This window comes from Mus caroli, unplaced genomic scaffold, assembly GCF_978045245.1.
Source record: "Mus caroli unplaced genomic scaffold, Mus_caroli_1 scaffold_14, whole genome shotgun sequence".
NCBI classification, from domain to species: Eukaryota; Metazoa; Chordata; class Mammalia; order Rodentia; family Muridae; genus Mus; species Mus caroli.
In genome coordinates, this window is record NW_028227269.1 from 99,917,097 (window position 1) to 99,939,632 (window position 22,536).

At 44.8% G+C, this 22,536-nt stretch overlaps 1 protein-coding gene across 5 annotated transcripts in view; it reads right to left on the reverse strand.

The window, feature by feature from the left end:
- Positions 1-22,536, reverse strand: part of Fbln5 (fibulin 5) — a 68,762-nt gene that overhangs the window by 33,125 nt on the left and 13,101 nt on the right. The gene's annotated exons all lie outside the window — the stretch shown is intronic.

Here is a 22,536-nt window from a genome sequence, read left to right on the forward strand (position 1 = left end):
GGTATTAAGACAAGATTGTTTCACTATTTTACTAACGGAGGAGGAGAAACAGGAGGATCTGTCTTCTAAATGAAAAGAGAGGAAGAAAGGTTTGAGAGCCAGGCTCAAATCCCAAACTGGCTCCACAGTGACCTTCAGGAATGCCTTCCTACACAACACCACCTCCTCTTTAAAAAAAAAAAAAAAGTCTCCAGAGAAGCTGACAGACCGGATCCTCTGAGAGCTCAGGTGTCTACCTGAGCAGAGGCAGGCAGAGGAGGCCCCCTGGAGGACACAAGAGGAAGGGATGCCAAGAAGTCTGGCTTGCCTCAGGATACAAAGCAGGTATATACAGGGCACTGTAGTCAGGTAGGAAAAAGTTAATGCAAGGGGTAGCCTGATGGGGGAGACTCTCCTGATGCCACTCAAGAAAGAACTGGAAGCATCGTGTGCTATTCTGCTCTTTCGTTAGGCAGGCATGCCTCCATCACAGTGTTTCTACAAACATTATAATTAATTACTATTATAGAGAGAGGGCTAAATAGTTTGTTGCAATATAGAAACATGGCTATGTTTACAAATACAGGGGCGGATGCTCACAGCCAACCATTGGACTGAGCACCAGATGCCCAATAGAAGAGTTAGAGAAAGGACTGAAGGAGTTGAAGGGGTTTGCAACCCCATAGGAAAAACAATATCAACCAACCAGACCCCCCAGAGTTCCCAGGAACTAAGACATCAACCAAGGAGTACACATGGCTCCAGCTGCGCATATAACAAATGATGGCCTTGTCAGGCATCAATAGGAGGAAAGGTCTTTGGTCCTATGAAAGCTCGATAGATGTCCCAGTGCAGGGGAATTGAGGGGAGGGAGGTGGGAGTGGGTGGGTGAGTAGAGGAACACTCTTATAGAAGCAGGGGGAGGGAGGATGGGATAGGGGGGTTCTGGGATGGGGGGAAACCGGAAAAGGGGATAACATTTGAAATGTAAATAAAGAAAATATCCAACTAAAAAAAAGAAACATGGCTATGTTTGTATAATACAGCCTTTACAACATATATATGTATATACATTATGAATATATAATAAATATATATGTTATAAACATTGCCATGTTTCCTAGGATTTGCTCTGACATCAAAATGTCCTGGTATTTCCCTATGGACTCCTCTCTGGACCTGTTTGACAGACATATCAAAATGTCTTTTCTGCCAAAAAGACAGAACTGGTGACTTATTTTTCCCACATTAACATGCCAAAGTACTTATTGGCTCATAGAGGGAACTGTGATGCTCAGCTAGAGCTTCATGTTACTTCCTTTGCTACATCCACTCCAGTAGTGACACCTGTGACAGGCCCCAGAAACCTGGATGCTGTCCCGAGGTGAAAAGTTCACAGAAACTTAGTCTCCTGGAACCGTGGCATCCCACAGCACATATGCTCCAATTTTGTCCTTGTGTTAGTCGGAGTATGGATCTGTGTGCTTTCCCTTAATATTGCTTTATTATAAGTGCCTCTAAGGATTGATTTTGACATACAGCTAAGTTAGATTCCTCACCAGTCCTAGGCAGTCCTAACCGTGGGCTTTGAATTTGGTAAGAATGTTGCCTATTCAGTGACATTCAGAATTGCCTCTAGTATTGTAAGAGAGATAGTGAAAAAAAGTCAGGCATTACTATCTACTACATAGAGTTAGAAATCTCAGGGCAAGCTTAGCAAAGTATACTTAGAGTCTTCATTACAGTCAGGTATGGCAGACTACATTACTTATTAGTAGAAAGTCTCCCCACACACACAATCACTTAGAATAATAGCCAAGTTACTCTCCATATGCAGGAATTTACCATTATCTAGGAAGAAGGGAGGTTGTGGTCTAAGGAGGAACCAGAGTAGATACTTAGAACTATAGATAGCTGAGTTACACCCATACACAGGAATTTACAATGGCCTAGGGGGAAGATGGACTATACAATAGACTAGAATTGGAGCTATGGCAAGGGCACAAAGCCCTTGCCCCTGACTTCTAAGATTAAGCTGACCATGGGTAGGGCTGCTTTTGATCCCAGTTGTTAACACTGATTTTTATCCCAGTTGGTTCCTGTTAGCTTTTTGTACGCATTCCTCTGTTTTGTGTAAAAGTCACTTATAAGACTGGTGCTCGCTTTGAGACAAATTACATTCAGATAGCACACTCCCTTGTGTCGTGTCTGTTTGTCACCCCCTTTCCGTCACCAACTCCACTCCCCACCTGTCCAGAACCCCGAGTTCTCCCGCGGATTGAGGGGGCCCCTGACTGAGGCTGGTCCGCCGCATTCCTTCATTTAGCCAACTGTACTGATTGGTGCTGAACAGATTGGGCATTTCCAATCTTTGTCTACTGCTCTTCATGAGCAGAACTAAGTCTGGTTTTTATTCCCATACATCCTTTTAGGCAAGTCGAAGACATTACCACCTTGTTATAAATGATAAAAGTGGCAGAGATGGTTAGTTAATTTTTTAACTAGGTTGATGTCAATCCCTTCATTTTTTTCTTTAAATAAAAGCATCAGGGCTGGCGAGATGGCTCAGAGGTTGAGAGCACTGACTGCTCTTCCAGAAGTCCTGAGTTCAATTCCCAGCAACCACATGGTGGCTCACAACCATCTGAAATCGAGTCCGATGTCTTCTTCTGGTGCATCTGAAGACAGCTACAGTATACTCACACTCATAAAATAAATAAAAGCATCATGCCTGCGTTTGGGGGATTCAACAAGGTAAGAGATTCCCTTGAGGATCTGGGGAGATATCTCAGTTGGTGAAGTGCCTGCTGTATAAGCATGAGAGCCTGTGTTTAGATCGCCAGTATTCATGTGAAAGGCAAGCATGGTGATGTGTCTGTAACCCCAACACTAGACAGGCAGAGACAGAAGTATCCTTGAGCTTGCTGGCCAGCTGGCCAATCAACTCCAGATTCAGTGAGAGACCCTGTCTCGAAAAAATAAAGTGGAGAGCAGTTAATGGAGCAATCGATGCCGGCCTTTGGCTTCTGCATGAACTCATTCATGTAAACACATACATACATACCACACACACAAAGTGAGAAAGAGAGATTTACTGGGGGACATGCCATCTTAAATGAATTTACAGAATTATTGCCATTATAGAAAAATTGTCTCTCTGCAGATCATAAAATAAATAGGTGGGTCATTATCTAAATCTTTGATGTTTAAGACTGTGGTGGAGTCTCAAGTCAACAGTTTTACAAGCAGCAAACCTCCCATGTCTGCTTCTGGTATCAAAATCTGAGGAAGTGAGCAGGGCAGAAGACGGTTCTTCAGGTCATTGAGTTTCTGAACGTGTAGGCTACTCTAAAATTCAATCTAACTGACAGAAGTGGATAGTCTGACTTCAGGAAGAGACAACGCCTGTGACAGATGGTTAATAGACATCATCATTCACTCTCTACAAACATTCACTAAGCAAATTCTATGTTCTGGGAACCTGGCTGGGCACTACAAACATGAAAATAATAAACAGATTCCAAATGAACTCCCCAGAACCTGTGTCAGGCAAACCATGTTTCCTGATGAGAATGCAATTAAATGGAAATCAATATGAAAAATATAAATCCTAGTAACTATAATTTGAAATGTTCACCACTATATACATCACAGACTAAGACATAATCACAAAGAAAACTGGAATAGTCTTTGATCTTAATAATATGAAAAAGCTGTGTGCCCTAAGACAAAATGACATTTCAGTTGACAACAGACAACACATATTATTCTGTGCCCAAGAGATTGAAATGAAACTTTTAAAAAATTAAGTAAAAAACACTTTACATTTTTAAAAAACTCTTTAATCTTTGATTTAAAACTAAATACAGCTTTTCCTGAGAATAGTGGTTCTCAACTTTCCTACTACTATAACCCTTTAATACAGTTTCTCATGTTGTGGTGACACCCCAACCATAAGATTATTTTTGTTGTTGCTTCATAACTGTAATTTTGCTACTGTTGTGAACCATAATGTAAATATCTCTGGAGAAAGGGGTTTGCCAGGGGTCTCAACCCACAGGTTGAGAACCAATGCCTTAGACTATGGCTAGCGTGTACTCCGACTCCACAGTGATGGCACCAACTTAACAGCATACCGGTAACTCCAGATTCTGCTGGAGCCAGTGAGAACCAGAGTTCTTCAGGTTCTGCCCACCCTCTCCCCTGAGTTTTTATAGTACCTTTCTAGTTTTAGATACACAAATACTTATGGCCTCTCATACCCCCTCTCACCTACAGGGTATAAGTAAATACCCATGTGTTAGAGTTGCCTGCAGCATTCAGTACTGTAACATGCTATATTGGTCTGTAGCTTGGGAATAAGGCAGAACCAAGACGTCCAGATGTGGAGGAGGCCATCAGTGTTGGCTTGGATGAGAGCAGCCCCTCCTCCCCATAGGCTCATATATCTGAATTCTTTGGTCCCCAATTGGTGAAACTATTTGGGAAGGACTAGAAAGTTTGGTCTTGCCGGGCGGTGGTGGCGCACACCTTTAATCCCAGCACTTGGGAGGCAGAGGCAGGCGGATTTCTGAGTTCAAAGCCAGCCTGGTCTACAAAGTGAGTTCCAGGACAGCCAGGGGCTACACAGAGAAACCCCGTCTCAAAAAAAAAAAAAAAAAAAAAAAAAACAAGAAAAAAAAAGAAAGGAAGGAAGGAAGGAAGGAAGGAAGGAAGGAAGGAAGGAAGGAAGAAAGAAAGAAAGAAAGAAAGAAAGAAAGAAAGAAAGAAAGAAAGAAAGAAAGAAAGAAAGAAAGATTGTTTTGTTTTTTTTTTTGAAGGACATATGCCACTGGGGGTGGGCTGTGAGGTTTTAAAAGCCCACACAATTCCCAGTTAGCTCTCTCTGCCTCATGCTTGTGTCTCAAGATTTAAGCAGTCTACCTCTCTGGTGCTGTGCCTGCCTGCCTGCCTGCTGCCAAGCTGCTCCCCACTGTGATGGTCGTAGACTCTAGCCCACTGAAAGTGTAAGCCTCAAACAAACTCCTTCATACGTTGCCTTCGTCATGGTATCTTCTCATAGCAATAGAAAAGTGACTAAGGCTTTGCCCCATCTTGGTCTGCGTGTGTCCACTCCAAAATGTCCACATGAAGACAAAATTGCCTGACAACACATTTCTCAGGACACATTCCCATTGTTAAATAACATGTAACTATATATTCAAACTTGTAGAGCATATGATGTGTGTGTGTGGGGGGGTTGTCTCAAGTGCTGATAAAGAAAAATTTTCACATTTGAAGTTAATGAATTATGTCCCAATCCTGAGGAATTATAAAAGGGAAAAAAGAAACCCAACACTTAAAAGGAAGACAGTAAAGATCACAACAGAGGATGGGACAGATGGCTCAGTAGTTGTGAACATTTACTACCTCTGCAGAGAACCTGAACTCAGTTCCCAGCACCAGCAGACAGCTTACAAATGCTTGGGACTCCAGCTCCAGGGGATCCATTACTCTCTTCTGGGGGGCACGCACACACCTATTTATACACAGACACGCACACACATACTGGGTGTGTACATACCTACCTGTTCACAGACATACACATACACAATTTAAAATAATATTTTTGAAAAATAACAGCAGAAAAGAATAAAAAGAAGGGAAAACTTGAAAAGAAATGAGTTTACCAAAGTCAGAGATTGGTTCTTTAAAATGGTTAAACTGTTCTATGACTTGGCAACATTTGTCACTTAAAAAAAAAAAAAAAAAAACAGGTTAGAGGGCTAGAAAGGTGGCTCAGTGATGCTCTTGTAGAGGACCCAAATTTAGTTCCCAGCACCATCACTGTGTTGCTCACAATCACCTGTATGTACCACCAGTTCCAGGTCACCTGATGACACTGGCTTCAGCAGGCTCTGTTACTCATGTGCCCATACATATCATTTAAAATAATAAAAAATAAATACTTTTGAGTACAAAAATATTAGAAATGAAAATAGAAAATGAACTGTGGCTGCAGCATGGAATAAAAAGATCATTCAGAGGATGTAGGGAAAAGTTCATTCAAATGAATGTAAAAACATAAATGAAGTCATCTTTAGAAAAACACAACTTTGCAAAACTCCTGAGGGAGGAATTAAGAGCCAGATGTAGTGATTCCTGTCTGGAAACCCAGTACTCAGAAGGTGGAGGCAAGGAGTGTTGCCAGTTTGTGAACAGCTCCGACTACATAGTGAGTTTGAGCCAAGCCTACATTACATAGTAAGACCATCGCTGGGGAAAAAAAGAGAGAGAGAGACTAGAAAGTCCAAATAGTCAAATTACCCCATAATTGTAAAGAATTTACATTAGCAGCTGAAAACCTTCCCATTCACACACATACAAAAATACCAGACCTCAGTGATCTTACAGGCAAATTCTAATGAAGTTTCCATGAACCAGTCCATGAATAGACCAGTTTAGCTTTCCAGAATATAAGAAAGAAAAAACATCTCACTCTGTCAAGATGATATGATACCAGAACCAGCCAGCATAATTCAAAACAGGAATGTGAGAGGCCACTTTAATTTGTAGATATTGCTGTCCAAAATCTTAAACAAAGTGCTAGCCAAACAAATCAGACAGATATTTTAAACAAATTATGCTATGTCATGACCAAGGTGGTTATCTTAGAAATGAATATGCAAAGTGTGTAACAAGAAAACCTTCCAGGGACTGGAGAGATACCTCACTCAGAAAAGTACTTGGTGCATAAACATGAGGGACCATGTTAAGGGAGCCGGGCATGACAGTTTATGGCTGTAACCCAGTGCTGGGTGGTAGAGATAGGCAGATCCCAAGACCTTACTACACTAGATAAACTGGCAAGCTCCAGATTCAGAGAAAGACTGTCTCAAGAAATAAGGTGAAGAGTGACCATGGAGACAACAGGCTTCAACCTATGGGAATAAGAACATTAACATGCACACACATACAAACAGAACACAAACACACAACACACATATACAGACACACAGCCTACCAATGGACGTAATCGTATAAGCACATTTTCAAAGTATATAATTATTTCAATACGTGCATTAAAAGCATTTGATTCTGTTGCAGGATTTTACCTGTCCAATCACATTAGGGCAGCAAGAGGCCTGTGATTGGACAGGGGAAAGGGGAGGTGGGGAAAAGAGTGAGAGAGAACTGGGAGCCTCCGGAGAGGGGAAAGGAGAATGGAGGCTGCCTTGATCTTATCACAAGGGTAGACTAATTGGGATAAAGCGTTTATCATTATCAACTGGCTCTGAAATTACTGCATTGGACTCTTGTACATTGTGATTTTATTGATACATAAATCTGATTGGTTAACTACAAGCGTTAAGAGTCTTGATTTTACCTGGTTACTGGGTATTGTGATATGCAACCACACAAGGTTGGCGGTTCCATTTAGTTACTGGAACAGGGGATTATAGCAGAGGGGGAATCAGTGGCTCCTGGGACAAGCAAGCCAGATGCTGCTGGGGTTAGCTAGAGTGAGTTGCCAGCAGCAGTAGGAGTGCAGGAGCACAGCACAGCCCCACCAGGAGTTAGCAGGATGAAAGAAGTGGGGACGAAGAGTTGGTGGGTTCTTTTTTAATAATTCCCACAACATAATCCAACACCCACTCTCTCTCTCTCTCTTTGGTGGGTTCTTTTTTAATAATTCCCACAACATGATTCAACTCTCTCTCTCTGTCTCTGTCTCTCTCTCTGTTTCTCTGTCTCTCTGTCTCTCTCTCTTTCTCTCTCTGTCTCTCTGTCTCTCTGTCTGTCTGTCTGTCTGTCTGTCTCTCTCTCTCTCTCTCTCAGTGCTGGGTATAGAACCCAGAGTCTTCCATTTACTAGGCAAGTACTCTATCACCGAGCTACATAATGATTTTTGCTTGTGTATGTGTATGTGTTACTCACATATGTATATGTGTATATGGTGTGCATGTATATGTGTACCTGTAAAGGCTAGAGTTTGATGTCAGGTGTCTTCCTCAAACACTCTCTACCTTATATATTGAGGCATTGTCCCACTTAAATCCAGGGATTGCTGATTCAGATAGTCTAATGAGGAAACCTGCTCTCTCTTGTCTCTGCCTGTGAAAGTCTCTGCCACCTAAATATAGGTAGGCTATCATGCCTGCATTTAGAGGGGTGATGGGGATCCAAACTCCAGTCTTAATTGTGGGATAAGTACTGTACCCCCTGAGCCACCATCCTGGCCCTCGTCGTGAACCTTTTAAACAAGAGAAAGACAACTCAGTAAACATTATTCTTCATAGCGAAGTATTAGCTGTGATCTTTTTGAGCCGTGACCTTTTTGCTACCTAGAGACAGATGATGTCATCACCTACTCTGTAGTATGCTAAAAACTCTCCACCAGTACAGAAAACATGAGACACAAATATTTAAAGACTATAAGCATTGGAAAAATAAGAGAAAGACATCCATTACTCTTGGATAGTGTAATTATCAGTACAGCCAAAATATTCTACCAAAGACAAGACATGATGACGGAATTTCACCAGCCATCTCAACATAAGATCAACACTTAGAAATAAGTTGTATTTCTACACATTTGCAACAAAGAGACTATTGGGTGGCTGGGTGTTTGTTCATTTGTTTGTTTGTTTGCTTTTATGTACTATTTATAAAGAACCCACCAGATTGGCAGAAATGAAGACGTTTGCCAATATCAACTGTTGGTGAGCCTTCAGATCAAAATATGCCCTGCAGCCAGGCAATGATGGCACACGCCTCTAATCCCAGCCCTTGGGATGCAGAGGCAGGCAAAATTTCTGAGTTCAAGGCCAGCCTGGTCTACAGAGTGAGTTCCAGGACAGCCAGGGCTACACAGAGAAACCCTGTCTCGAAAAGCAAAAAAGAAAAAGTTATGCCCTGCATACTGCTGCTTAGGGTGTGATCTGGTATAGCTGGTTTGGAAAACAGCAAGAGACCCAAGCTAGCTAAGCAGAGCCTGCCAATGTCCTCTTACTGATGCTCTGGGGATCATAGGCAATGTCTCTGGGTTAACACATAGCCTGGAGGTTTTCAGACACCATCTATTTTGAGAATCCAAGGCAAGAAAAGGCCAAGGCTCTTAGCTCTGGCCTTGTCTGGAACTAATGTCCCTAGGCTTTTTTCAGTATTAAATACAAACTACACGTGGCATATTTTACACCAAGTATTCTTCTGTCGTTTTTGTTGCTTTATGTTCTTTTGTTTACTAAGCCAAGATGAGTTAGGTTTGTCACTGGCAGCATAGAACAGAGTCTTCTCTAGCAGGGATCATTTGAGGTCAGACCACTGAGGCCCATTCTCTCTTCTTTTCCTTAAAGACCAGCCCAGCTGTAATCCTCTAGGAGAATTTGTTTAGTCTTTAGGTCCTCCCTGAAGTCCCCCTCTTTGAGTTCCCCGAATAGTGTGTTCTAAAGTTTTAATCAGAGTTTAATTCAATGTCACTACAGCTTCAATGAGCCATTGAGTTCTAGTGCGGATGTGTGCTTTGACAAAAACCAAAGCAGCTGGGCATGGTGGCATGTGCCTTTGATCCCAGCACTCGGGAGGCAGAGGCAGGTGGATCTCTGTGAGTTCAAGGCCAGCCTGGTCTACATAGTGAGTTCCAGGACAGCCAGGGCTACTTATAGAGAACCTGTCTCATAAGACAAAAAACGAACAAGCAAAGAGCTAAAAGGTAAATCCAAGAAACCTGCTGAGTTAGCAGAAATCTCTGAAGAACACACCAGTGTAACACTCTCCTCTTATCTTTTGTCAGTCAGGGCCCACAGGGAACATCACAAAAGTACTAACTGCACACAGTTAGCAGGCATGGATGGGCCAAGGACTCAGGCATCTGAGTTCCAGGCCAAGCATCCCAGGAACCACAGAGAAGGGCAGCATGGGCACCGGGTTGCTTTGTGCCAGTGCAGCTTGGGTCTGAGGGAAGGCTGGGGTGAGGAAGGATCTTCTGACCCAACCTCAGGTGAGTGTTCTCTTAGTGAGATGGGTGACTTGCCTTAGACAGCACCACACTCTTTCTTTTCTGAGCTCCATTCTGGAACAAAGCACTTTTAAGTCTTACACTATTTTTTGAAGGCCCCTGCTGAAGCCCATCTGTTTGTGCAGAGTCAGGCTTTCTGGGGAGCGTGACTCTGCCTCTGTGGGAAGAACTCCGAGTGCCGCTGAAACTGCTTTTGCTCTCTCCAGAAGACCCAGACATTCAGCCAAGAAACAGGGGGCCAGAAGGTCACTGGGTTGGGGGTGGAAAGAGAAGTCTTCATAGAGTTGGGCCAGAAGAATGCCATTATTTAAGAAATGATTGAAGACTTTCTTCAAAACTGGCCCAAAGAGCCAGAAGTCTGGAGTTTCAAGAATGCTAAGCGCCCAGTTTGCAGATTCTTTTGTTGACCTGCTGTGGTCAAGTCTTGAGGGAAGAATGGAAAGAGTCTTACTTCTTTGTAAATTCAGTAGCTCGGCTTTGTCATTGAGGGCAAAGAGTTGAAGCAAAGGTTTGTTGCTGTGGCTTTTGCTAATAGCCTTATCTTCCTGTTTATTCAACATTATTACTCAACATTCTTGGACCATGGGCCCATCCATAGGCCAACAAATATAATTGACCCCCTCCTATTCTAGACAGGAGGTGAGGGATTCAAGAGATGCAAAGACAACCAAGATAGAGACTTTAGCACAGGAAGCATGGGTACAACTGGTCTAGAAGAAATGGTGAGAAATATCCCAGGAAAGGTTCAAGTGAAGTATTTGGGGGCACAAAGGAAGAGGTTCCAATGGGCTCAAAACAGGGACGGTAAAGATACAACAAGGCCTCCTAGAAGGGATAGCAAAGAAGATTTTTTTTAATGGCTTCTCTGTGGTCTCTAGCCTCAGAAGGGTCTCTGAGAGAGAAAAAGGCCATGTTCCATGTTTTTCTGCCTCCTCAAATTTACATGTTTAAGTCCTGACTTCCAGTACCTCATAAAATGTCTGCATTTGGAGATGAGGGTCTTTGAAGAAGGCACAGCTGAAGTAAAATAAAGCCCTAATCTACAATGATTGGTGCCCTTCCAAGAAGAGAAAACTGGACAGAGCCATGTGCAGAGAGAAGGGAAAGGGAAGACATAGGGGAACTGCAGCTGGCTACAGATCAAGAAGAGAGGCACAGCAGAACCACACCCTGTGGCCCTCAAACAAACCTGACCCTGCAACCACCTTCACCTCGACCTCCAGAGCCACAACGTGATATAGCTCTGCTCATTAAGACATCTAGTCTGTAGCACTGTTATGTGCACACTTGCAAACAAACATTCTGCAAGACACACACACACACACACACACACACACACACACACACGTGCACGCCCCAACACTTTCCACAGCGGAGGCTGCTCCCAGGCTTCAGGGAGGATGAACAACTCACTTTCCCTCATCATTTGCTCTCAACAACCTTGTTGATGAGACTCTATTAGTAGGCATGTGGCTGCGTAGTTTGATTTGGAATCCCATATCCCGTGCTTCATGGTCAGACAGCTGCCCTGGAATGTGACCCTGGCAAGCCTTTCCTGCTCAAGAGAGCCAAGGCCAAGTCCGCACTGTCTCCTGTGGTCTTGATGTCTTTGTTTTCTAGTAACTCCTTGGTGGCCTGTCCATCTGCAGAGGCGCCAGGCTTTCCTGCCCCGTGCTTTTTGTACTTGTTGTTGTTTGCTTGCGTTTTGTTTTTGTTATCTCTGGAGGCATAACATGTTAATAGTCAAATGTGCTCAGTTTACAACTATTTGCTGAGCTTCTATGGGAGTAAAATGGAGCTCTATGGCTTACAGACAGTGCCAAGCTTGATGTGTCCAGAGAGTGGGTTTGGGGAAAGAATTTCGCAAATCTAGATTATCAGGAAAGGAACTGAATTTAAGAGCCTAGTTTCAAAAAGAATGGTTGGTTTATGCTTTGGCTTGCCACATCCTGACCAAACTCCTTAGAATATGAAAGTTAACATGGGACAAGCTCAGACCTGAGGGTCTGCAATGCTCACTCAGTGAGTGAGACTCTACACTCACCTCAGAGCATCCTCTTCCCATAGCCAAGTAATGACTTGCCCACAGTCACTCGACTTCTGGATCCTATCTCTTTCCATAGCAATGCATTTGCCTTGATAATGAAGAATCCAAAGATTTTAAGTGAACTTTTGGTACATAATGTCACATAGCAGGTGCTAGTCCTCCATGGAGTCGACCTCCAGCAGCATCGACTCTCCCAGGATGCCCAGTCCTTGCACAGTCACAAGTGCTTTGTACAGGAGTTGGGCTCCCTGAACTCACTATATCCCATTTCCCATGATCCCTGGAAGGAACTTGGAGGAGGAGAAATGAGGATTGGGACTGGGTGAGCCAAGCCTGCTCTTGACAATTCCCCTGGCTACTGCCTCAGTTTTCAACTCCCCTTTGTCAGTGAAGACAAAGTTTTTGTGGTTAAAAACCTAATTGTAAGCCGGGCGTGGTGGCACACGCCTTTAATTCCAGCACTTGGGAGGCAGAGGCAGGCGGATTTCTGAGTTCGAGGCCAGCCTGGTCTACAAAGTGAGTTCCAGGACAGCCAGGGCTATACAGAGAAACCCTGTCTCGAAAAACCAAAAAAAAAAAAAAAAACCTAATTGTAGTCTTGGAAGCATCAACTTTGTCCTTCAGAAATCAAAGACTAGGGGCTTCAGACACTAAGAGCTCTCAAAGTCCGACTTCAGGAAGTGTGAGAAGTGGTTTCTGTTAGCAAATCATAAAATGCTAACTCTTTTACCTAAAAAGTTCTCAAGAGGATTACTGTGGTGATAATCTGGGCTGGGTTGCTCCAGTTTTCTCGTTGAACATGGGGCTGCCACATCCAAAGTAAAGACCTCTTGGTGCTAATCTGCTTGACTCCAAAGAACCCCCACCCACCCACACTCAAGCTTCTTGTCCCCATATAGATATCCTGGAATATCTTCAGACACACCAGAAGAGGGCGTCAGATCTCATTACGGATGGTTGTGAGCCACCATGTGGTTGCTGGGATTTGAACTCTGGACCTTCGGAAGAGCAGTCGGGTGCTCTTAGCCACTGAGCCATCTCACCAGCACCTAAGTGTTTTCTTTATACAAGTTGACATGGTCATGGTGTCTCTTCACAACAATAGAAACCCCAACTAAGACACCAGCATACAAGTAACTTTTAATTCTCTGTTCACAGAATAAAGACCAAATCAGTTGCGTGGCTCTCAACGGCAGACAGTCTAGTCCCAGCTAATATTCAAAGCATCGGCGCATGCCTTTAATCCCAGCACTTGGGAGGCAGAGGCAAGCGGATTTCTGAGTTCGAGGCCAGCCTGGTCTACAAAGTGAGTTCCAGGACAGCCAGAGCTACACAGAGAAACCCTGTCTCGAAAAACCACTTAAAAAAAAAAAATCATCTCTCATTCTAAGTCTCTCTGTTCTCAGCCTGTGCCTATGAAGCACACGGAGTAGGTATGCACACAGGCAGGTAACCAGTGTTCTCATAGCCAAGGCTGACTGCTGCCACGGGCTAGCAGTCCTGAACATACCATGAACTTCTCTGCTCCACCGCTTTGTCCATTCTGTTCCCAGCCTTTACCTCCCCCCCTCCCCTTCTCTAACAGGAAAATCCTGCTCAAACCTCCAATGATCCCCTAGAGGCCAGCAGATACCTTCTCAGTGTAGAATTCATACAGAGCACCCTTTTAGCACCTGGCCCCAACTGACCTCACTGGTTACCCCTGGATAGATTCTGACTATTTATGTGCCTGTGTCCCTGCAACCCAGCACCCTCACAAAGACTCAGATGGGAGATCCCAAGAGTAGGGGCTGTATGTTGTCCATCCCTCAAACTTGGCAGAGTCTGATACACAGAAGGACTCCATGGCTATCTGTCTAATTAAATAGATGCAGCTGTCCTGCAAAGTTGTGACTATCCTAGCCAGGGCCACCCCAATACCTTGGAACTCTGATGTAGGCCCATTGTATTGTGATTATTGTGTGTCAGATCTTGCAGTTCCCACCAACTTACCTGACTCCTGCAAAGAACTCAAGGAATGAATGGATTCGTCAGCAGTAATAAGTTGGGCCTATGTGAGAAACACTACCTGTAAAGATATCAGTTTCTCTCTCTCTCTCTCTCTCTCTCTCTCTCTCTCTCTCTCTCTCTCTCTCTCTCTCTCTCTCTCTCTCATTTGAATCCTGCTCACTCCATTCACTGTGTGTGGCTCATCCACTCACTCAGCAAATTCTCATCAGGCACTAAAAAAAATAATGGTGAGCAAGACAGAAAAGTTCCTTCTGGGCCATGAGATGTTAAATAACCAGGAATGTCGATTTATCATTGTTACAGAGTGTGCGCCAAAGGACAAGTACAAGATGCTATCTATGGTCACTCCTGGGCTCTCACTGAGTTCATCAGTCACCCTAGCAGCCCTGTCCCATCATTCTCCATCCTAGTAACAGTGGCCCCAGCAGGCATGGCTACTCCTCACTAGGCTCAGATACAGAAAACATATATCTTTTTCTTTATCCCCAATAGGAATGAAGCAGAGGCTGGAATTTTTTTGTGTGTGCCTTTGCATTGTTTCATATAACCTCCTTTAAAATTATTATCCTCCCTCCTCCTCCCACTGGAACTAAGGAAGATGCCAATTTCATACTGATTCCGGATGTGAAGTTTGTTCTGTCTGACCTCACTGATTCCTGGGGGATGTGTAAAGACCTGTGAAATATGCAGAGCCCATAAATCAAGTCTGGCTGCATTTCTGCAAATGTTCTAATTTGAAGGAAAGTCAGACAGCACTGAAAAGCCCCCAGGCAGCATTACCTCCCCAGCACTACCAAGTCAGACGTCTCCCGAGCCTGCCCCAGATGCTGGCTGCCTAGGGCAGGACCAGCTTAGGCTGTCCCCATCTCCCCTCTGGCCCCAAACCAACAAGCTGGAGGGAAATGGAAGGCCAGTCCTTGACTTCTTCTTGTCTGCCATCTGGAGTGCGCTGGAAAACAAGAATCCCATGAATGTCCTTCCCTGGACAGACCCTACGGAGATGGCTGAGACCCTTTCTCAGACACACTCCTGTGTGAGAGACAAGCAGAAGCCCATGAGTGGCTGCAGGTTCCCAAGGCAGCTTGGCATGGGATGCAACTGAAGGGCACGCTCTAGGATTGTATGGGGAGGGGCTTTAGCTGCTGGCAGATGTGTGAGACCCAGTCTCTCCCACTAGACCACTAGACCCTCCGAGAGAGAGAGAGGCCTTAAGAAAAGGCCAGTGGAGGTAGAACGCCACAAGTCATCCAACCCAAAGGCCTTCACTGGCATCTGTTCCATCAGCTTGTCAGTCTCCCTGATCACCCAGTTCTACTCACTACTCACAGTGCAGCCACATTCCAGCACCTGGCTGAGTGTGGGGCATACACAGTGACCATCATAGTTATCATGGCCTCCCTTGGCACCCAGTACAGTATGGGAAATCATAGAGGTGGAATTTACATGAGGAAGGAGAGAGCAAGTGAGAGGAGGGAAGAATCATTTTGCTGTGCTGTTGGCACTTTCCTTCCATTCATCCATTCATTCATTCATTCATCCCATTCATTCCTATGATTATAACTGATTGACAGCTCACTCTACCATAGGCTGTGGCCACAGAGTGAGTGCTGGTGTATGTAGTGCCTGCATCCCAGGAATGCCTCCCACCAAGAATTCAACCCACTTCTGGAGCCCTTAATATAAAAGATGTAAGCAAGGCGCATCCCTGAGTTATAGAGAGCTCTTGACTTTCTGCTTTCAGCTTGAGATCCTGGGAAGCTGGTATAGAGGGTGCCCAGCCTACAATCCCCACAATAGCTTGCCAGGCTAGAACACTGTAGAACCTAAGTGACCAGATAAACTAGCAGCTCAAGAGAGAAGAAAGGGAACAGGGTATCTAAGTTGCTCTGGCACCACAGACTTCACCATGAGGCCCCAGAGAAGGTGCAAGCACCACTTTGGTGGGGACTGAGAAGACAGATGGAAGAGAAGAATCAGCATGCTTGCTTAGTGAGTCGACAACAGGATGTGTGTATATGACGTCTGATGTGATTATATCACCTGGTGATGCTGAGATAAGTAGATACTATGACATTTACACAATGACCAGACTACCAATAGTGAGTGCACTTCTCAGAACATAACCCCCCCCATTCTAAGCAACACACAACTGTATCTGTATGTAATCATAAACTGAAGGGAGACCATACCTCCCTTCCCTTTCTGTTTGTTACTCTCTTCCCAAGCCTTCCAGCCTGTGCTAAGAAGCCACCACGTGTTTGTGACTGGACATCTGCTCTTACAATGTAAAGAACCATAGATTTGGAAGCAGGCAGCTAAACTTCTTCTCTGCTAAATTTCCAAGCATCCCACAAGTAAATACTGGTATCCCATCTTGCAGACAAGATCTTGAGCTAGGTCACTGTGTGATGAAAGGATGTAAACCCAAGTGGGGGTGAGTCTAAAGTCTGGGCTGTCTCTGTAGTGTCACAGTCTCCCATTGTCTACTGGCATAATAAGTCACTTGATCCAGGCCCTTCAAGAATCAAAGACCCTCCTTTCTTTTCCTAGAAGCAGGAATTATAACTTGGGGCTATCTCCACTAATCTGTTATTGGCAATACTGATACGACTCCTAAGTTTTCCTAACCTCACACATGAAACAGATGGCCTGCAATCAGATGGTGTTTTCACATCTTATTTCATTTGTTCTCTGGCACAAACGACTCCCAGGTTGTTGTTTCTTGTATCATGGCTGGAGTGCAGGTGAGAGCCAGAGGCTTCCCGAAGATACCACCCATAGAAGAGGAGAGCCACACAGGGCGTGCACAGAAATGGTTAAGTTACATTCTGAACCTTCCCAGGGAATTTGGTTCCACAGTCCACCAATGGTATATTCAGTCTACTTTTAGGTAGAGGATGTTTGAAAAGACATGTGTAGCAAGCCTTGACGATGAATAAGATAGTACAATCACCGTCTTCCACTTTCACACGTGGGGAAGCAATGTAGCTCTGGCCACCTCCAAGGCTGAGGTAGAAAACTTGCTTGGCCCCTGAAGCTTGAAACTAGCCAGGACAGCATAGTGAAACTGCCATCTCTACCATGAGCCTCCTGCTAATTCCAAAACTACATGCTTAGTGCTTTCTGCAGCCCCGGCAAGTGATTTCAACCCCATGATCATCCAGCAGGGACTATCTAGAGACCTGGAATAGTGTCACTTTGGTCAGAACCATTACAACAGAGCCAAGTGGGCCTGCTCTCCTGTACCATCCATACTCCATCCCTCCTCTTGCAGTTACTTTCTACACACACACACACCTACACACACACACACGCACACGCACATGCACACACACTCCACTAGGAAGGTTTGGGATGGTAGAACATTCTGGAGCTGGAGAGAACCCAACAAATCCCATGCCCCAGTAAGTTGTGTATGTGTGTGCCACAAAAATGTCTTCCATGAATGCACCCCCTTCTCAAAACAATGTTTTTAAACTTCATCAAACAAAATTTGTGCCGGGCGTGGTGGCGCACGCCTTTAATCCCAGCACTCCGGAGGCAGAGGCAGGCGGATTTCTGAGTTCAAGGCCAGCCTGGTCTACAGAGTGAGTTCCAGGACAGCCAAGGCTACACAGAGAAACCCTGTCTCGAAAAACCAAAAAAAAAAAAAAAAAAACAACAAAATTTGTAAGATTGCCAAAGGAAGTTCTACATTGTAAAACAGTGACCAAAACATTCTAAAAGACAAATGTGTGGTAGAGTTCTATATGTACTTTTTAATATTAATTTAGTCAGTGTGTACATGTATGCATGTGTGTGTATATGTGAGCAGGCATCCGGAAGCTGGGGGGCAATGTCTGATGTCTTTCTCAGTTGTTCTTCACCTTACTTTTGAGCCACTGAGCCTGAGACTCACCAATTCAGCTAGACTGGCTAGCCAGTAAACTCCAGAGAGCTTGTCTCCATCTCTCCCATACTGGTGACAGAAGCCCAGGCTGACACATCCAGCTTTTCACATTGGTGCTAGTGGGTGCTGGGATCAAACTTGAGTCCTCGTGCCTAGCAGACACTTTACTGGCCAAGCCATCTCTCCCCAGCTGTGTATATACACACGTCCTTTAGTGCACCAAATAGCAAGATTGAGCAACAGATCTAATGTCTTTCTCTAAATTCTGGAGTAATGACAAGCATAAGATTTCAAAATCGACCCAAAGTAACTGTCCCAGCTGTGCTGTGATCTGTAAACACCTGGCTCTAGACAGGCAGGGGTCCTACTAGGAGGCCCATGGCAAGTCACCAACACACTAGACACCAATGCTAGCTTTCAATTATACATTAGCCAAGAATCAGGGGGTAAAAACTAGATGCCTTGATTTAAATGTACTGATCTCAGGTTAAGAGCCCTAATACAATACTAACCCTTTTTACAGCTGACAGCACTTAAATCAGAGAGGCTACCTGATTTTCTTAACGCCCTCAGCCAATAACTAGTAAATCAAGTGCCAAAGTCCAGCTCTCCCCTCTGTCTTAGTTGTCCCTTTACCAGTGCCAAAGTCCAGCTCTTCCCCCTGTCGTAGCTGTCCCTTTGTCCCTTTGCTGCCTCAGGTTAGGCTTTAACATAATTGGGGTAATCTGTTTTTAAGTGAGATAATACATTTTAATAAAGTCAAGCAATTCGGTGATTATAATTTTTTAAATGTTTTTGCCTCTCCTTAAGTGAGCAGATGGGAAGACAAGGGTTTTGTGGCTTCAGGTCTGATCCTAGATCAGCAACATTGCACCGCCTGGGAGCACCATAGCTTGTGCTCCCTGACCTCTGGAGGTTTGTCTGCACACCAGCTGACTTCTCAGAGTCTCTTCCCTGCTGAGTTCTCGGTGGAAGTCCATGCTGACTCCAACGGCTGCAGATGGAACATGGCAATAAGCCAGTCCTAGGCCCCCAGAAGCAGGAGATGCTCAAGCTTTCAGGACAAAGGACAAGAAACAACAGAAACAACTAGAGGTGGCGGGGCTGTGGAAACAGGAGTAGGAGAGATCAACAGAGAGGAAAAGGTTTGAAATCATGATAGCAGCTAATAGGTAAGCTGCCACCACGAGCCAGGCAGATTAGATGAGCTGTGTGCTGTATCCTATCTAATTCTCAAAATAATCCTTGGAAGTTTGTAGTATTCTCCAAATTTATAGCTAAAGAAATGGGCCAGGTGGTTTGGGTACCCGCCTTTAATCCCAGCACTCCGGAGGCAGAGGCAGACAGATCTCTGAGTTCAAGGCCAGCCTAGTCTACAAAGTGAGTTCCAGGACATCCAGGGCTACACAGAGCAACCCTGTCTTGTAAAACAAAACAAAACAAAACAAAACAAAACAAAACAAAACAAAACAAAACAAAACAAAAACAAATATAAATTGCCAGTGGACAGGCTTGCCGGAGCAGCTCAAAGGCTACTGACAAAAGCTAACTGCGGGGCCCCTGCTTCTGTGGGAAGCTGTTTCCTCCCCAAGGCTAGTTGGTCCTAAACCCCTCAGCACCTAAGAACCCCCCACTCTGCACACTTTCTGAGCCTGAAGTCCGGGTATCACATTACGGCCCATGCTGGAGAGCTAGAGAGAAAAATACAGAAAGACCGCTAGAAGTGAAGGCCTCCGGTTCCTCCCTCCTGCGTGCTAACCACAGACCTGCTGTGCTGTGGCTGAGGTTTCAATGTGCTCTTGGCCATGCCTTGGGGCTGGGAACAAATGCCACACTGGGCTGATTTCCATGGCTTTGTCTCACAACTTAAACAAACCAAGCTTTTCTGGGACCTTAAAGCAGGTTTCTAAAGTCTCCTCCTCAAGACTTTGAAGGCCTACAAAAGGGTGTGGTCAAACTCAGCTTTGGGTCATTTCCTTAAGGTTTGTAAAGAATTAGGCCTCCGATGCATTTCAGACTATATGAATCTTTGAACTTGTTATCCCTTCAAGACCCTAGCAGCCTCCTCCACAAATCATTTCCAATTAACATTGGACATTCCATGCAAACTCTAGGTAAGGTGTTTTCATGCAGGCAGGCATGGTCATACCTATTTTATATTTTATAGACAAAGGTGTAGAACCTCAGGCTTCAGCTGTAGGAAGTAGCCAACCAAGAAGAAATTCAGGGTCTGGCTGACTTCAGAGCTTCATCCTTTCCATTCCCAGAGTCTTCCTGGCCCTGTGCCTGGGCCACATTAGCAACTCCGAGGCTCTCTTGTCTTTCAGCGGCTTACACAGTATCTGATCTCCCTTCCTTGACCACAGACCCCTGGCTATTCCCCTTTGTGCCTAAACCAGAGAGCCTGGCATAAATGAGCCACTCTGTGAAGTAAATTAGTTGACTAAATACTGGCTAGCAGTCAGGAAAAATAACTCAAGAGCGTCTTTGGCCAACTCGAGTGCATCTTCCAGAAAGATCTGTTCTTTGTTGCTCTCTGCCTGCTTGGGTGCCCTGATTACTCACAACAAAAGCCCAAACCAACTCGGGAATAAAAGGCACTGCTCGTGGTCTAAGGAATGGCCAGAAGATCCCCAGAGTAGCATAGCTCTAGAGAAACAGCTTTCTCATCTGCTGAACACATCATGAATTTCTGTTACTGGTGGAGTCCCTAACTTGCTCCCAAGCCAAGCTGGTTAGCAAAGCCAGGCTTATGTAGAATGTCACACAGAGAGATGGCATGCTGAAACCCATAAGGAATAAATACGCAGAGACTGATGGCAACCACATTCCAGGATTGATTCACAGAGGCAGTACGTCATGAAAAGAAGGTTCCAGGGTGGCAGTTTGAATCTAGGAAACCCATCATTGCACATGGACCCCCACTTAATGCTTTTAATTCAACATAGCCAACCTCTCTCTACTTTTCCCAGATGGCTCTTAGCTGGCTCAGAACTCTGTGTGTTGGTTGATCTGCACTATGTCTGGATCCAGGTCCATGACCTCCACTCCAACAGCCTGTCTTCCTTGCCAGTGAGCTCTGCCTGACTGCCCTCAGCCCCATCTAAAGAATCTGGTTACCATATCTTCCAGGGGTGGAAAACCTGGGTGACACACTGCATCCAGTTCTGAGTCCCAACAGCCTTGAGGGACTGGTCACCCTCGAGCCAAGCTGTCTGTCTTCTCAATACAAACCATTCTTGGCTTGGGAACTATAATTCTTGGGTCACTATGCCCCTGTCCACAAAAATGTCCCAAGTGATCTAGGCTTTTAACCAGGGGGACTCAAACCCAAGGCCACACTGTTCCAGAACAGTTTAGTCACCACTGAAGTGGAACCCAAAACAAAGAAGTCAATAAGGAAGGACACTGAGGGCACTGGGTACTGTCCATCTATGGGAAGAGGACACAAGCTAAGTTGAGTTATGATGAAAATCATACTTCTTCGAAAGTAGGTCTGAAATGCCAGGAAGTTGAGCTTCAGGGGTTGGAGACAGCCATTAGCTTGTTCAAGGTGACTCTCACACTTTCTGAAAGGAAACCAGGATGGGATGGAATGGGCAGCAGACTAAAAGCACCATCCATGAAGAGGTTTGCCCAGAACATGACGCCAGAACTGGGCCGAGTCTAAAGGCCTATTTCCAGCTTCCAGAAAACCAGATGGGAAGAAGGAATGGGCTATGAGCAGCCACTCCAGACAAACATTTGTGTCCACAAGGAAGTGGCAAGGAGAAGGGACGGAGTCAGCAACTGGGGCGATTAAGAAAGCTATACAGATCTGACTCTGAATGCAAGGAGGGGGAAGGCATTTGTGAAGGTGGAGGAAATGCATGTGTGTGGACGCATGTGCGTATGGGGAGATGCATGTATGTTCCACATGTATGTGAGTGTGCACATAGAGTTAGACATTAAGTCTTCATTTTTGTTATATTTTATTCCGTGTTCACGTGCATGCTTGTGCCACAGTGCCTCTGTGGAGGTTAGAGGGCAGTTTGATGGAGTCTGTTCTCTCTTTACTAGGCATGTAGATGCGATATTGTGTTATCCCAGGAATCAACTTGGATAGCAAGAGCCCTTACCTCCTGAGCCATCTTGCTGGCCCTCACTTTTTTTTTGAGATCAAACTTGGAATTTGCTGACTAGGCTAGACCACTGGCCACCAAGCCCCAGGAATCGGCCTGACTCCATTTCCCACTGTTGACATTAGAGGCATGTACAGTCATGCCTGGCTTTTCTGTGTAGGTGCTGGGGATCTGAACTCAGCGCCTCATGACTGTGGGGCAAGCATTTTGCACACTAATCTATCTCCCCATGTCTATGAAAAGGCCATTTATAAGACAATCAATCTAAACAACATTTATGTATTTCACGGTAAAAATGAATTTTTGCTGACATTGATAGGTTTGATGATATATTATAAGTTGGTTTTCTGGGATGGGCATTGGTTTTTCGTTTGTTTGTTCGGTTGGTTTTGGTTTTTGTTGGTATTCTGTCCAAACTCCACCTCCACTACTTGGCCCCTCCTCTCTCTCTTACACTCTTGCCTCTCTCTTGTCTCTTGCCCCCTTGAACCCC